Source organism: Bubalus kerabau, chromosome 7 (assembly GCF_029407905.1).
Source record: "Bubalus kerabau isolate K-KA32 ecotype Philippines breed swamp buffalo chromosome 7, PCC_UOA_SB_1v2, whole genome shotgun sequence".
Taxonomy (NCBI): domain Eukaryota; kingdom Metazoa; phylum Chordata; class Mammalia; order Artiodactyla; family Bovidae; genus Bubalus; species Bubalus kerabau.
This window is the reverse complement of record NC_073630.1, coordinates 53,955,328-53,970,256: the sequence shown is the minus strand read 5'-3', so window position 1 is coordinate 53,970,256 and position 14,929 is coordinate 53,955,328. Positions and strand designations below refer to the sequence as shown.

Sequence of the window (14,929 nt, the reverse complement as noted above, 5' to 3'; positions counted from 1 at the left end):
CTGCCCTCTCTACTTACTCTATGGTCTTGTTACACCGAGTATTTTGCAGTCTTATGAACAAGCATACCCTTTCTGGCTACTTGGACTTCGCATAGGATTTTTGCTGTGATATTTCTTTTATTCCATTTCTTCATGTGACTAATTCTTACTCAGTTTTGAGCTTTGATTTAAGGAGTAACTCCTCTGGGAACCTAGACTATCTCTCTTGGTACCTCCTAAGAAGAGTTCTAGAACCTTGTCCTTATCTCTGTATTAGCAATTGCAGGCATGACACATTACTATAGAATTAAACCCAGTGATTCCCAATGACCTAGGGGTATAGACTGGTGAGCAAAGAATGAGGTAAATTTCAGTCCTATTCCCTAGCTCCTCTGAGAGACTGCAGAGAGTATTGTAGGACACAGTTGGTACAACCAATGACACACTTTGGTCCTAGTGTTGCCCAGTAGAGCTGGCACAAAGTACATATCTAACTTATGATAGAGCAATTAAAGCAGTTGAAGGATCAGCCTGAGTTTTTTTTTTTTATTTTAATTAATTTATTTATTTTAACTGGAAGACAATCATTTCACAACACTTTGGTGGCCCCCGCCACATATCAACATGAGTCAGCCACAGGCGCACATGTGCCTCCCCTCATTCTGAACCCTTTCCCACATCTCTCCCCACCCCATCCCTCTGGGTTGTCCAAGAGCACTGGCTTTGAGTGTCCTACTTCATGCATTCAACTTGCATGGGGTTATTATGAATTATACTGATTTATTTTTAGTGACTTCAGAGTTGTTTTCATTACCATTTCAGGTTACTTTTGGTGTTTGTTCCATCAGATCCTACTAAGAATAAATAACCTGAAATGCAGCTCTACTAAGGTAAATGTAATCAATAATCTTGAATTTATTTAAAAATGCTAATTATCTGTCAGTCCTCTTATAGATTGAACACATCTTCTGGATTATTAAATGTTAGAAATACTGTGAAGCAGAAGTTATCAATACAAACAAAAAAATTAGAGCCTTCTTTGGATAATTCCACCATATAAAATTCCCAGTGCTGTTGTAACAATGTAACACAAACTGACTAAAAAAAAAAAAATTATTCTCTCAGTTTGAAAGCCAGAATTCCGAAATCAGGGGACTCACAAGTCCATTTTCTAAGGGAGCAAACTTCCTTGTCCTGTCCTAGCTTCTGATGGTTGCTGGCAATCCTTGGCATTCTCTGGCTTGCAACTATGGAACTTTATTTTCTACCTGTCATCACATAGCCTTTTCTTCTCTGAACTTAAAATGTCTTTACATGACTTTTTTTTTGGTAAGGATCCCAGTTATTGGATTTAGAGTCACCCTAACACAATATGACTTTATGTTAACTTGATTACATCTGCAGTGACCCTATAAGATTCACTTTGAAAATGGAATGAATACTTATCTTGGAGGACAGTGGGTCTGAACCAATATGGTTCTTCTACTCTGCAACATTCTTTGATTCATTTCTCATCTAACTTCTCCACTTATCCACTCATGATATTACCTAGGCAAAAGAAAGAGGCCCCTTTATCTTTGAACAATCCCTCCGTATCCTCTTATACTTTGGCCAGCTTCCAAACCCAGCTCTTACTCTTTTATAATTCCCAGTATCCTTTCATGCCAAAACTTGAAAATTGAGCTCTCAAAATATGTATTGGTTTGTACTCACTGTTCTCATCCTCTCTAAAACCACTTAAGTCAGATGTCTTCTCCCTCCTGCTATGGTGTTCAGTTCAGTCACTCAGTCGTGTTCAACTCTTTGTGACCTCAAAAACTGCAGCACGCAGGGCCTCCCTGTCCATCACTAACTACCAGAGTTCATCCAAATCCATGTCCATTGAGTCAGCAATGCTATCCAACTATCTCATCCTCTGTTGCCCCCTTCTCCTCCTGTGCTCAATCTTTCCCAGCATCAGGGTCTTTTCAAATGAGTCAACTCTTCGAAACAGGTGGCCAAAGTATTGGAGTTTCAGCTTCAACATCAGTCCTTCCAATGAACACCCAGGAATGATCTCCTTTAGGATGGACTGGTTGGATCTTCTTGCAGTCCAAGGGACTCTCAAGAGTCTTCTCCAACACCACAGTTCAAAAGCATCAATTCTTCAGTGCTCAGCTTTCTTTATAGTCTACCTCTCACATCCATACATGACAACTGGAAAAACCAGAGCCTTGAGTAGACAGACCTTTGTTGGCAAAGTAATGTCTCTGCTTTTCAATATGCTATCTAGGTTGGTCATAACTTTCCTTCCAAGGAGTAAGCATCTTTTAATTTCATGGCTGCAATCACCATCTGCAGTGATTTTGGAGCCCCCCAAAATAAAGTCAGCCACTGTTTCCACTGTTTCCCCATCTATTTGCCATGAAGTGATGGGATCGGATGCCATGATCTTAGTTTTTCTGAATGTTGAGCTTTAAGCCGACTTTTTCATTCTCCTCTTTCACTTTCATCAAAAGACTCTTTGGTTCTTCTTCAGTTTTGGCCATAAGAGTAGTGTCATCTGCATATCTGAGGTTATTGATATTTCTCCCGGCAATCTTGATTCCAGCTTGTGCTTTTTCCGGCCCAGCGTTTCTCATGATGTGCTCTGCATATAAGTTAAATAAGCAGGGTGACAATATACAGCCTTGACATACTCCTTTCCCTATTTGGAACTAGTCTGTTGTTCCATGTCCAGTTCTAACTGTTGCTTCCTGACCTGAATATAGGTTTCTCAAGAGGCAGGTAAGGTGGTCTTGTATTCCCATCTCTTTCAGAATTTTCCACAGTTTATTGTGATCCACACAGTCAAAGGCTTTGGCATAGTCAATAAAGCAGAAGTTTTTCTGGAACTCTCTTGATTTTTCGATGATCAAGTGGATGTTGGCTATTTGATCTCTGGTTCCTCTGCCTTTTCTAAAACCAGCTTGAACATCCGGAAGTTCATGGTTCATGTATTGCTGAAGCCTGGCTTGGAGAATTTTGAGCATTACTTTACTAGCATGTGAAAAGAGTGCAATTGTGCAGTAGTCTGAGCATTCTTTGGCATTGCCTTTCTTTGGGACTGGATTGAAAACTGACCTTTTACAGTCCTGTGGCCACTGCTGAGTTTTCCAAATTTACTGATGTATTGAGTGCAGCACTTTCACAGCATTATCTTTCAGGATTTAAAATAGCTCAACTGGAATTCTATCACCTCCACTAGCTTTGTTCTTGGTGATGCTTTCTAAGGCCCATTTCACTTCACTTTCCAGGATGTCTGGCTCTAGACACACTCACAGACATCTCTAGATGGTGTGAGTGATCACACCATCATGATTATCTGGGTCGTGAAGATCTTTTTTGTACAGTTCTTAATGGCAACCCACTCCAGTATTCTTGCCTGGAAAATCCCATGGATGGTGGAACCTGGCAGGCTACAGTCATGGGGTCGCAAAGAGTCGGACACGACTGAGGGACTTCATTTTCACTTTCACTTTCTGTTTATTCTTGCCATCTCTTCTTAACATTTTCTCCTTCTGTTAGGTCCATAAAATTTCTATCCTTTATTGAGCCCATCTTTGCATGAACTATTCCCTTGACATCTCTAACTTTCTTGAAGAGATCTCTAGTCTCTCCTATTATATTGATTTCCTCTATTTCTTTGCACTGATTGCCGAGGAAGGCTTTCTTATCTCTCCTTGCTATTCTTTCGAACTCTGCATTGAAATGGTATATCTTTCCTTTTCTTCTTTGCTTTTCACTTCTCTTCTTTTCATAGCTATTTGTAAGGCCTCCTCAGACAGCCATTTTGCTTTTTTGCATTTCTTTTTCTTGGGGATGGTCTTGATTCCTGTCTCCTATACAATGTCATGAACCTCAGTCCATAGTTCATCAGGCACTCTGTCTATCAGGTCTAGTTCCTTAAATCTATTTCTCACTTCCACTGTATAGTCATAAGGGATTTGAGTTAGGTCATACCTGAATGGTCTAGCGGTTTTCCCCACTTTCTTCAATTTAAGTCTGAATTTGTCAATAAGAAGTTCCTGATCTAAGCCACAGTCAGCTCCCGGTCTTGTTTTTGCTGACTGTATAGAGCTTCTCCATCTTTGGCTGCAAAGAATATAATCAATCTGATTTCAGTGTTGACCATCTGGTATGGTGAAACTGCCTTTAAGGTCACTGATGGCCTTTATGTTATTATTTCTGGTAGTTATTTCTCTATTTTCAATATCTGTATCTCTTAAGAGCATTTACCATAATTGTATGCTCTTGTTTTCTCTACTAACTCAATGGTCACTCTTTAAAATCTCTCTGGATTATTACTCTCCTCCCTCATAATGTAACAGGGCTTAGGCCTTGGTCTTTTTTCTTCTCACTAATTCACTCATATGGTGAGTTTTTCTATCTAATTTCTTGAAAATACCAATTATATGTGGATGACTCTCATATGTATACATCCAATCCAGGCTTCTCTCTTGAACCCCATACATGTTTATCAACTGTCTATTTGATATTTTCACTTGAATATCTCATAAATATCTCAAAAACAGTATTTCTGCACTCTCAGATTGACATCTTTCTCCTCTTTTATTCCTGAGTCTCCCCCCTTCCCCCCACAAGCCCTAAAAGAAGACCAAAAATTATCCTGCTCTTGATAGATTCATCCCAGATCTAATTTTGGACAACTCTTTATAGCTGCTCAGTTCTAAGAAATTTGAATCAGTGTAGATTCTTCTGTTTTTCTCACAACCTGCATACTGTCCGACAGGCATCAACATCCAAAGTATATCTTATATCTAACCCTGTCTCTCTCTTTCCTGCTGTCACCCTCCTTGGGGTCATCAACATTCTTCCCATAGATTACTTGAATAGACTCCTAAATAGCCTCTCTACCCCCCAACACCTTGCTCTATTCTCAACAAAGCATCTAGAATGATCATTTACAAACAAATATAGTCATTACTCCTCTGAACAAACCCTAAAATTGTTCTACATTTTTCTGCGAGGAAAATTCAGAGCCTTTCCAATGCCTGAGAATGTAGTAGCTGATTTGGGCATCTTTTCATGTTATCCTTCTCTCTGCTTTGCTGATTCTGCTCCAGTTACTCTTGTCTCTCTGCTGTCATATGGTCTTTGTACCAGCTATTCCTGATGTGTAGCTCAAACCTCCTCCAAGTCTTTATTCAGAATTCACCTTCTCAATGAGTTGTAATTAAAATTACACCATTCTCAATTCCCAGTTCTCTTTATCCCGATCTCTTTATATTTTTCCATGTTGTTTTGTCCTTTCAGTATGTTATAGTATGTGTGGTATTTATGTACTATTGTCTGCTAGAATGCTACATCTGTAAGAATAGAGAACTCTGTCTATTTTATTTAACTGTTCCAAGTAGCTAGATTAATGTCCTGCACATGAAAGATGTTCAAGTTTGTACTCTAAGTAAGTGAATGAATAAACTAGCAGCAATATAGTTAGTAGTCTCACAGTGGATGCCTGAAATCATGGTATTTGTTCATTTTATATTCATTTAGAAATAAGATTACAAAGAAAAATAATGTTGTTACAATAGTCACCCTCATTGTTGATAGTGATTCTCTAGATTCCTAGGGATTTTTTTACATTGTTGAATTTGATACGTATTTGTGTTATATAAGTATCTATAAAAAAGACCACTGGAATTTGCAGGATTAAGTAACTGGATCAGGCTTAAATAGCTTGTACAGTGGTAGACTCAGAGTCAACACCAGGTCTGTATGAGTTGAGATTCCACTTTAACCATTCTAAGATATTACCACTTCTAAAACCACTTAAAGAGAAGGTGGAAAGTATCTTCTATTTCCTCAAACACATATGTGCTCTTACATGTAGCTGAGTGCCATTTATTTATGTGAGACAGCTGCTCATCATCCAGCCCTGAATTTCTTAGTCTGGATTTGTTAAACTATCACTGATATTGTTATTGTGTATTTTTTTTTTTTCCTGTTGTCATCAACTTCTTTTTAAAGCAATCTGTGACACGTTGAGAAATGCTTCTAGGAAATAGCTTTGCAACTCAACAATAGCACTTCAGAACTAAGTAATTTAATATTTCAGAGAGGAATGTACTGGATGCACCAATTTCCTCAGGGCTTTGTTTGGACTCACAGAAATGACAATGTGCTGCTCTGTAATAGGTCTTGAGCTTTCTTCACAATAGTCTTTTTATATCGGTGGCCCAGAAATCACTGTGACATTTGCCTTAAAGAGGATTCATTAACTCTGCCTTACTTATTTGGTCACTTTTTTAAAATGTAAGATGGCTTTCTGAAATAAATAATTTTCTTTCCTGTACATGGTTTTAGTCATATTTCTTATGAATTTGAGCTCCAATTCAGTTCCCATTTAAAAAAAAAAAAAAAACTTTTTTAGTTTATGTCTAGTGAGACTTCACATTCCTGGATAGAGAAGAAAAACCTAGCCTTTAATCTGATAGAATATCATATATCTAAATTCAATGAAAGCCATGTGGAGCTTCCCGGCAGAGAGACCAGAAGCAATAGAAAAGATTGAGGGAACTGTATTGTCACCTCAATTCAATTTCAAATGTTCACATTCTGAAGCACCCAGATTTTTAAAAAAAATCACTTTTTACAAGATAACACTTGCTAATTATAGCTTTCAAAACTAAAGAGGAAATGTTAGCTCAGGGAGAGAACTGACTGACAGTTGTAAATTTGGAGAATATTTGCTTAAGAAATGCAAGTCGGATAAATATACAACTTCTGTAGTAGAATTATTTACTAGTGATGCCTTAAGACAAGATGATTGAGAAATTCTTACATTTCTCAATTATAGCTTAATTATACAACTCAATGTAAACCTATATGCCTTTGTGGGATGAAAGGGGAGAACTGAGGTTGGGAATGCAGATAAATGACATTTTTCTCAAGAGAGCCAAAACTTTAGAATAGTTGTTAAACTGTTTTGATTAACTTGAGTCTTATATATCAAAAGCTGTGACTCTTTATGAATGCAATATTATTACTTAAAAACAGTAAAAGTTTGCAAACTTCCTGGGGAATTTTGATTCCATGTATCTTTAGTGTTTGGGCTCTGGAACTTGGGACCATTGGAAATGTAATTATTTTATCTATACAGACTGTGTTCTTTAGTTAAAGATTCTGTTTTTTATAATAAACTTGTGTGGTGGTGGGTAGTCATGTGTTGAATACCCTGCACAATAAATTTGTGTGGTAGGTAAGTCATGTGTTGAATATCTATTAACCTATATCCTGGGAACATATAGTCATAACACAAAAATCAGACATTAATATTATGCATATTTGAAGAAAAATTTCAGAAATGTAAATTCCTATGTATTTGTTGCTTTACTCAGAAAAATTTTCCCATATAAATGGGCAGCCTTCAGTTAATTTTGTATTTTATTATCTAGGGTTTCCAATCATATTTCATACCAATAAACAGGTATTGCTGAGTTTAGAAATATTTGATTGCTATATGTAACCTTCACGGGCTTCCCTAATGGCTCAGACAGTAAAGAATCTGCTTGCAATGGCAGGAGACTCAGGTTCAATCCCTGGGTTATGAAGATGCTGGCTACCCACTCCAGTATGCTTGCCTTGTGAATTCCATGAACAAAGGAGCTTGGCAGACTACAGTTCATGGGGTCACAGAGTTGGACATGACTGAACAGCTAACACTTTGACTTTTTCAAGCTTCACACACCTATATTCCAAAAAGTCTCCAGTGAATTCTTACCTCTGACATTTAGTTTTTCTAAAGTCAAAAAGAATTAAGGGGATATTTCTGAAATATTTAAATTCAGAAGTGAAGTGAAGTCGTTCAGTCGTGTCCGACTCTTTGCGACCCCATGGACTGCAGTCCACCAGGCTTCTCCATCCATGGAATTTTCCAGGCATGAGTACTGGAGTGGGTTGCCATAAATTCAGAAGTCAATGTCAAAACTAATAGTGATTTTCAGTAGGCATTTTATTAGGTACACACAAAGTTATTATTTGAAAGAAAAGCAGTTTAAAAAGTTGGCTTGTGATTACCGGTAGGGAAAGAAAGAAGGCAGGTAACTTGATATAATTTTCTTGTAAACATCTTGGTAAGTGGACCTCCTAGAAAAGATACAAATGGTGCTTGCCAGGAGGCTAGTACTTACCTATGAAATGCTTTTAGCAAGATGTTTACAACAAGCAAAAGTATTGTAGGAACTAATGAGACATGGCTTCCAGAAAATGTCATGTAAGCCATGTAACTGAGGGTATAAAATGGGTATGTTTCATAATAAACTCTCCTTACTCTTTAAGGTATCCCATAAACTTCATGGGACATTTCTTATATTACTCTGAGCCTGGGAGTGAATGCCTAGTGTTTACAGAAAGGACATGGTCATACAAAATTTTCACTGTCTCTAATTTACTTATACTCCTTGATTGCTTTATCTTTGAAGTTACTAGTAATGCTACTTTAGTAAGGTTTCTGATTTGTGTGAATTTGACTTTATTCAGTGTGACCCATTAATGTTAGCTAAGGAATCCTCAGCATTCACTTCTCCATTGATTACTAGTTCATATCTTCTATAGCAGATATGTGGTATTTTTTAAATAAAAAATTAACTTTGTATAATGCTAGTAGATAATAATTTAGTGAATCATTTAATAGCTCTTTAATAGATCTAGGACTCTGTTTCTAACAAATATGTAGATAGCCAGTGCTTCAGAAATTAATCCCCTGCCCAAATGTTGCTTGAGTATGAATTAGATACTTTAGAATGGGTTTTAACCCACACACAATTAGATCATTATTCTATTGATCATATAATATTAATAACATTATAGTTATTTGAATACGTTAAAGATCTGAAATACTTGTTTATTTTTAATAGAAAATTTTAGCTTATTATTGGTAACTTTCAACTGCATTTTTAATCTGCATAATCTTATCTTCTCAAAGCATGTAAAAGATTGAAACTCCCAAGCTTTCACTTCAAAAGCATAGAAATATTTTGGTATATTCTCTTTCAGATATCTGTTTATTTCTATTTATTTGTTGTAGCCTAATCTAACCAGAAGTATATGAGATATCTATATGAGAAATAAAGAGAATCTTTCAGTTCTCTTTCAAAATCCCAGAGAAGTATACAACCCAATGATCAGAGAGAAAACCCCAGACTGTGAATTCATTTCCCACCCAAACATAGAACAGACATTTAACTAAAAGCTGTATATATGAACAGTGAAATTAATGGGGAGGAAATTTCATGTAGAGTAGAAAATGAGAAATAGAAGTTGGAAAAGGGCATTAAGGAAGATTGCTCTTATGTCTGGTTCTGATGAGTCAAATCACTGTCATACTAAATTTATCTACTGAATTCTGTTGATGAGAGAAGTTTAATGAAATCCAATGTCTAGGGCTTGAGAATTTAGACCCAAAAGTATAATTCTTCCATGAGAATAAGACATTATTTTGGAACAACTCAAGAGATATGTAATTGCTAGAGAGCTTACCGGGTAGCTTTTAATATAAATTCTGTGATGTGATGACTGACACGTATCAGCTTGTAGTTATACTAACAGATATTGCTGTTAGATATATATTAGCTCCTGGCCACCTCATGCGAAGAGTTGACTCATTGGAAAAGACTCTAATGCTGGGAGGGATTGTGGGCAGGAGGAGAAGGGGATGACAGAGGATGAGATGGCTGGATGGCATCACTGACTTGATGGACGTGAGTCTGAGTGAACTCCGGGAGTTGGTGATGGACAGGGAGGCCTGGCGTGCTGCGATTCATGGGGTCTCAAAGAGTCAGACGTGACTGAGCGACTGAACTGAACTGAACTGAATGTAACAAAAATATATAACTCACTTTACTTGTATTATAGTTAGTAAAAGAATTTCTAGAAGGAATATTTAATATAAGAATTTTAATGAAATCTTAGACTTGTGTAGGGGACTAAAATCAGAAGAAACATAAATTAACTTTACTTAAGGAACCTAGGAGAATAAATATAAATGTTTAATAAATATCAACAGGATGATCAGCTACTAAGCAAATAGATAAACATTCATAGGTTTATTAAGAAACTGCATGAACAGATATAGAGTGAAAATATAATTATCAACAGCTCCAAAATATAAAATTATATGCAATCATTTAGCAATAATACATATTATGAGATTTATAAGAAGAAAAAATAATTTTTTCAAAGATATATCTACTTATTAAGGAGCTAGAAGTTCCTAGATGGAAATATTGTTGCTATAAAGATTTCTAATCTTTTTGAATTCATTTATAAATCTAATAATTTTCCAGTCCCAGGCCCCTTATGATTTTGTGGTGATTTGATTAAGTCATACTAAGGTTATTCTGGAAATGTAACTAGTTTAGACACATGTTGGCACCCCACTCCAGTACTCTTGCCTGGAAAATCCCATGGATGGAGGAGCCTGGGTAGGCTGCAGTCCATGGGGTCACTAAGAGTCGGACACGACTGAGTGACTTCACTTTCACTTTTCACTTTCATGCATTGGAGAAGGAAATGGCAACCCACTCCAGTGTTCTTGCCTGGAGAATCCCAGGGATGGGGGAGCCTGGTTGGCTGCCATCTATGGGGTCACACAGAGTCGGACACAACTGAAGCAACTTAGCAGCAGTAACATTAAAATATATTCAGAAAGTTACAATAATTTTAAAGAAAATGAACTAATGAAATCCCTCTCACACACACAAAATTTGTAAGCATAGTATATATATATATATATATTTATTTCATTAATTATATAATGAAAGTAGTCAAAAAATCAGTGGAGAAAAAGGGATTAGTTAGTAATTGATACTGGGAATTATAATAAACACTTGAAAAAAATTAAGTCATTTCTATATGTCCTTATACATGTAGATTTAATTCCAGAGGCATTAACATTTAAATGTAAAATTTGGATATATAGAAATTCTAAGTTAAAAACTGGTGACTTGTCTTCTTGGAATATGAGAGTCCTTTCTGTACATAACAGCAATGAAGGAAAACATCCAAAACAACAAACAACCCCAAGAACAGAAGTGAATCTGACTTAAAATTTTAAAAAATATTTTATTAATATGCATAATAAATAAAATAAAATGCAAAAACTAAAGTCAGAAAAAAGATCTACCTAAATAAATCATATCAAGAATTAATATTTTCATAAATGTGTTTGTGATTCAGTGAGAAATGCATCATAACTCCAATAGAATGATGATTCAAGCACATGCAAAGTATTCATAGAAAGAAATGCTATTTTCTGTTTATAAAAAAAATGCCCCAAATATGAACTTGTCAGTATAATTTTGTGTATTTTCATTAAATTTCTGTAATAAGACTCAAAATTATCAATGTAAGGCATATTAAATATAAAATATATGTTAATTTTGAGTTATTTGTTTAACTCAGCAAAATATATTTCTTTCTTTACCCTTATATAAGATATTCACAGTGTTTTCTCCTCAAAGCTAGTGAACCAAGAAGATGCAATTGGCATATTTTTTCATCCAGCAATATTTTCACCTGAAAACAAACACATCTTTTGAGGCTATAATAAATTGTAAAAATTTTCAGAAGGTACTAGTAAGGCCTTTGACAGAAATATCTGTCTCAGTCAACACAACCTTACTTTATCCTTAATTGACTTGATTAAAGCAGTATATCTGAATCATTTTTGCATATATATTATTATGCTTGAGATCTTTAAATATATGTAAAATTGATACTGCTAGTTATTATAAACACGTCAGAGAAACAGGTATAAATCTGGCTCTTGCCTCTTTTCAGACATGATATTACTGTTTTAATTCCTTTGCAGTTTGTGAACAAGTATATGAGTTTACATTAAGCATAAGTATAAAAATTGCTACTATATTATAATAATCTATAGTATTTATATACTGCATGTAACATATATGTTTCTGTGTACCTATCAAACTACAAAAGGTCAGAAGTACATATATCTTTCTTCTAATTATATATTTATTAGCATTAAACCAGACATAATAATAGTTCTTCACATTTGTAGTATGTTTTACATTAGTGACCTTCACAGTGATTAACCTCTAGAGTTAACTGTGATTGTATTAACTGAGGATTTCTCTAATTATCAGAGGAAAATGTTAAGGTTAGCAGAAGTTCTAAATCATAAAAATCCTGGGCAAAAGAGCTAAAATTCAAGTCTCCTTATTCTTAGTTTAGTGTTTGAAACTAATTTGTTGGCCAATTTCAAATAAAAGGTTTTATTTAATAATATTTTCATTTATTGCTATCTTTGATAGTAAGAAACTTAGCAGACTTACTTATTGAACTGCAAAGTGGTCTAATTTCTTTCCCATTGTTCCTGTTGTTGCTTGAATGTGGTAACTGGAGATCTAGAGATACATACAGACTGAAAGTGAGGGATGAGTAAAGGTATTTCATGCAAACAAAAGCAGAGTAGCAATATTTATATCAGACAAAAATAACCTATAAAATAAAGACTGTCACAAGAGACAAAAAAAGACACTACACAGTGATCAAAGGTTCAATCCCAAAAAAAGCTGTAACAATTATAAATATATACTGCTGCTGCTGCTGCTGCTAAGTCACTTCAGTTGTGTCCGACTCTGTGTGACCCCATAGACTGCAGCCCACCAGGATCCCCCGTCCCTGGGATTCTCCAGGCAAGAACACTGGAGTGGGTTGCCATTCCTTCTCCAATGCATGAAAGTGAAAAGTGAAAGTGAAGACACTCAGTCATGTCTAACTCTTAGAGACCCCATGGACTGCAGCCTACCAGGCTCCTCCATCCATGGGATTTTCCAGGCAAGAGTACTGGAGTGGGGTGCCATTGCCTTCTCCTCAATATAAAAGGTAAATGTTAACAATCATAAAAGGAGAATTTGACAGTAACATAATAATTGTGGGGGACTTTAACAACCACCACTTTCATCAATAGGCAGGTCATCCAGGCAAAAAATCATTAAGCCTTAAATGACACATTAGACTGGATGAACTCAATTGACATTTATAGAGCATTTCATCCCAAAGCAGTGAAATACACGTACATGGAACATTTTCCAGGATAGATCACATGCTGGGTCATAAATTATGCCTTGGTAAATTTAAGAAAACTGAAATCATAGCAAGCATCTTTTGCAACCACAATGATATGAGAATATATAAATGATACTAAGAGAATACTATAGGCACCTAGAGGTAAATAAAATGGACAACCTGGAAAAAATGGACAAATTCTTAGAAAGCTACAATCTCCCAAGACTAAACCAGGAAGAAATAGGAAAAGTGAGCAGACTAATCACAGGTACTGAAACTGAATAAGTAGTTAAAAAACTCCCAAGAAACAAAAATCTGGGGCTAGAGGTGTCACAAGTCAATTTTGCCAAAAATGTAGTGAAGAGTTAACACCTATCCTTATGCAACTATTCCAAAAATTTGCAGAGGAAGGAATGCTGCCGAACTCATTCTATAAAGCTAGCATGACCCTGATACAAAAATCAGATGAATACATCACAAAAAAGAAAATTACAAGCCAATATCATGATAAACATAGATACAAATATCATCAGTAAAATGTTAGCAAATCAACTCCAATAATACATTCAAGGGATGGTCCATTGTGATCAGTGGGATTTATTTCAGGAATGCAAGTGTTTTTTAAATATCTGCAAATCAATCAATGTGATACATCACATTAGCAAAGTTAAGAATAAAAACCATATGATCATCTCAGTAAATGCAGAAAAAGCTTTTAATAAAATTCAACATCTGTTTATGATAAAAACACTTTCCAGAAAGTGGACACAGTGGGGTATACCTCAACAAAATGAAGACCAAATATTTAGCCTTGTGAGAAAGCATTTCTTATATCATTTATCCTCTCCAGGAGATTTTGTTGCATTCCTAGTATAAGTCTGGTACACTTTAGGTACAGAAGATAATGATATAAACAACTATTTATATTCAGAGATATTAAATGTTACTGAAGTCAGTCTTTAAACAAAAATATTCTGTATTTTTGCTACTAGCTATAATCATTGCAGGTGATTCAGAGGAGAAATACAGGATGTTATGAGAAATTGTAATAAAGAGACTAGGCTAATTTTATGTCAGAATGTTAATGTTGATTAGATATCAACCATGTGAATGAGATTTGGGGCTCATGAGATTTGGGGGATGGTGGGTAAGAGAAGGGAAGACTATTTTAGGCCATGGAAACATTGAAGCCCTAAAATGTGATGGGAAGCAGAGATTTCAAGAAACAACCAAAATGCCTTAGGTGTAACAAACAAAGGAAAATTTATGACAAAATAATAGAACATACATAGTTAAGGGCAATGTCTTTTCACAAATTTTATGTTTGGACATGGGTAGAAAAAAAGATATGAATAAAATTCACCCACTTGTACTATACAAGGATTAGATTGAGTTATTCCATAATCTGTTAGAGCACAAAGTTGAAGTTCCAAGTATGTACCAAGTGTTTCAGGGGCCATCTAGTTCTAGATCAGACATTGATCATAGGACCCTTTAGAAATGAGGTCTCTGCCACAGTCAACAGATGAGAAAGAAATACATTGACGATCCCATTCTTGCTTTAGCATAGATGAAAATAACCTTGAACTTTGGCAATGTCCCGAGACTTTGGCTATAATGAAAGGTTAGTGTCAATCTCAAGTTACTAGGAGATTGTCAAATCTAGGCCTGTTTTATGTGCCTATTATTGATTTTCAGTATGAGCTCAGTCTTCCATTCTTCCTCCTGACAGCCTGGCTGTTACTTCCCTTGTTAGATTATGAATTACTCTCCCCTATACCCTCATTTGAAATTGAAAAGAAAATCAAAATCCTACAGCAATGCTTAATTTGAAGGGCTCAGTTCAATAACCCTAAGATGGCCACTCACAAAAATGTCA

At 35.6% G+C, this 14,929-nt stretch overlaps 1 long non-coding RNA gene across 1 annotated transcript in view; it reads left to right on the top strand.

Annotated features, from left to right (window-relative positions):
• Window positions 1-14,929, top strand: part of LOC129657744 (uncharacterized) — an 85,533-nt gene that overhangs the window by 45,718 nt on the left and 24,886 nt on the right. The window contains exon 2 of the long non-coding RNA XR_008717062.1: window positions 802-869. This is a non-coding gene — a long non-coding RNA (uncharacterized LOC129657744). The remainder of the gene's footprint in view (window positions 1-801; window positions 870-14,929) is intronic.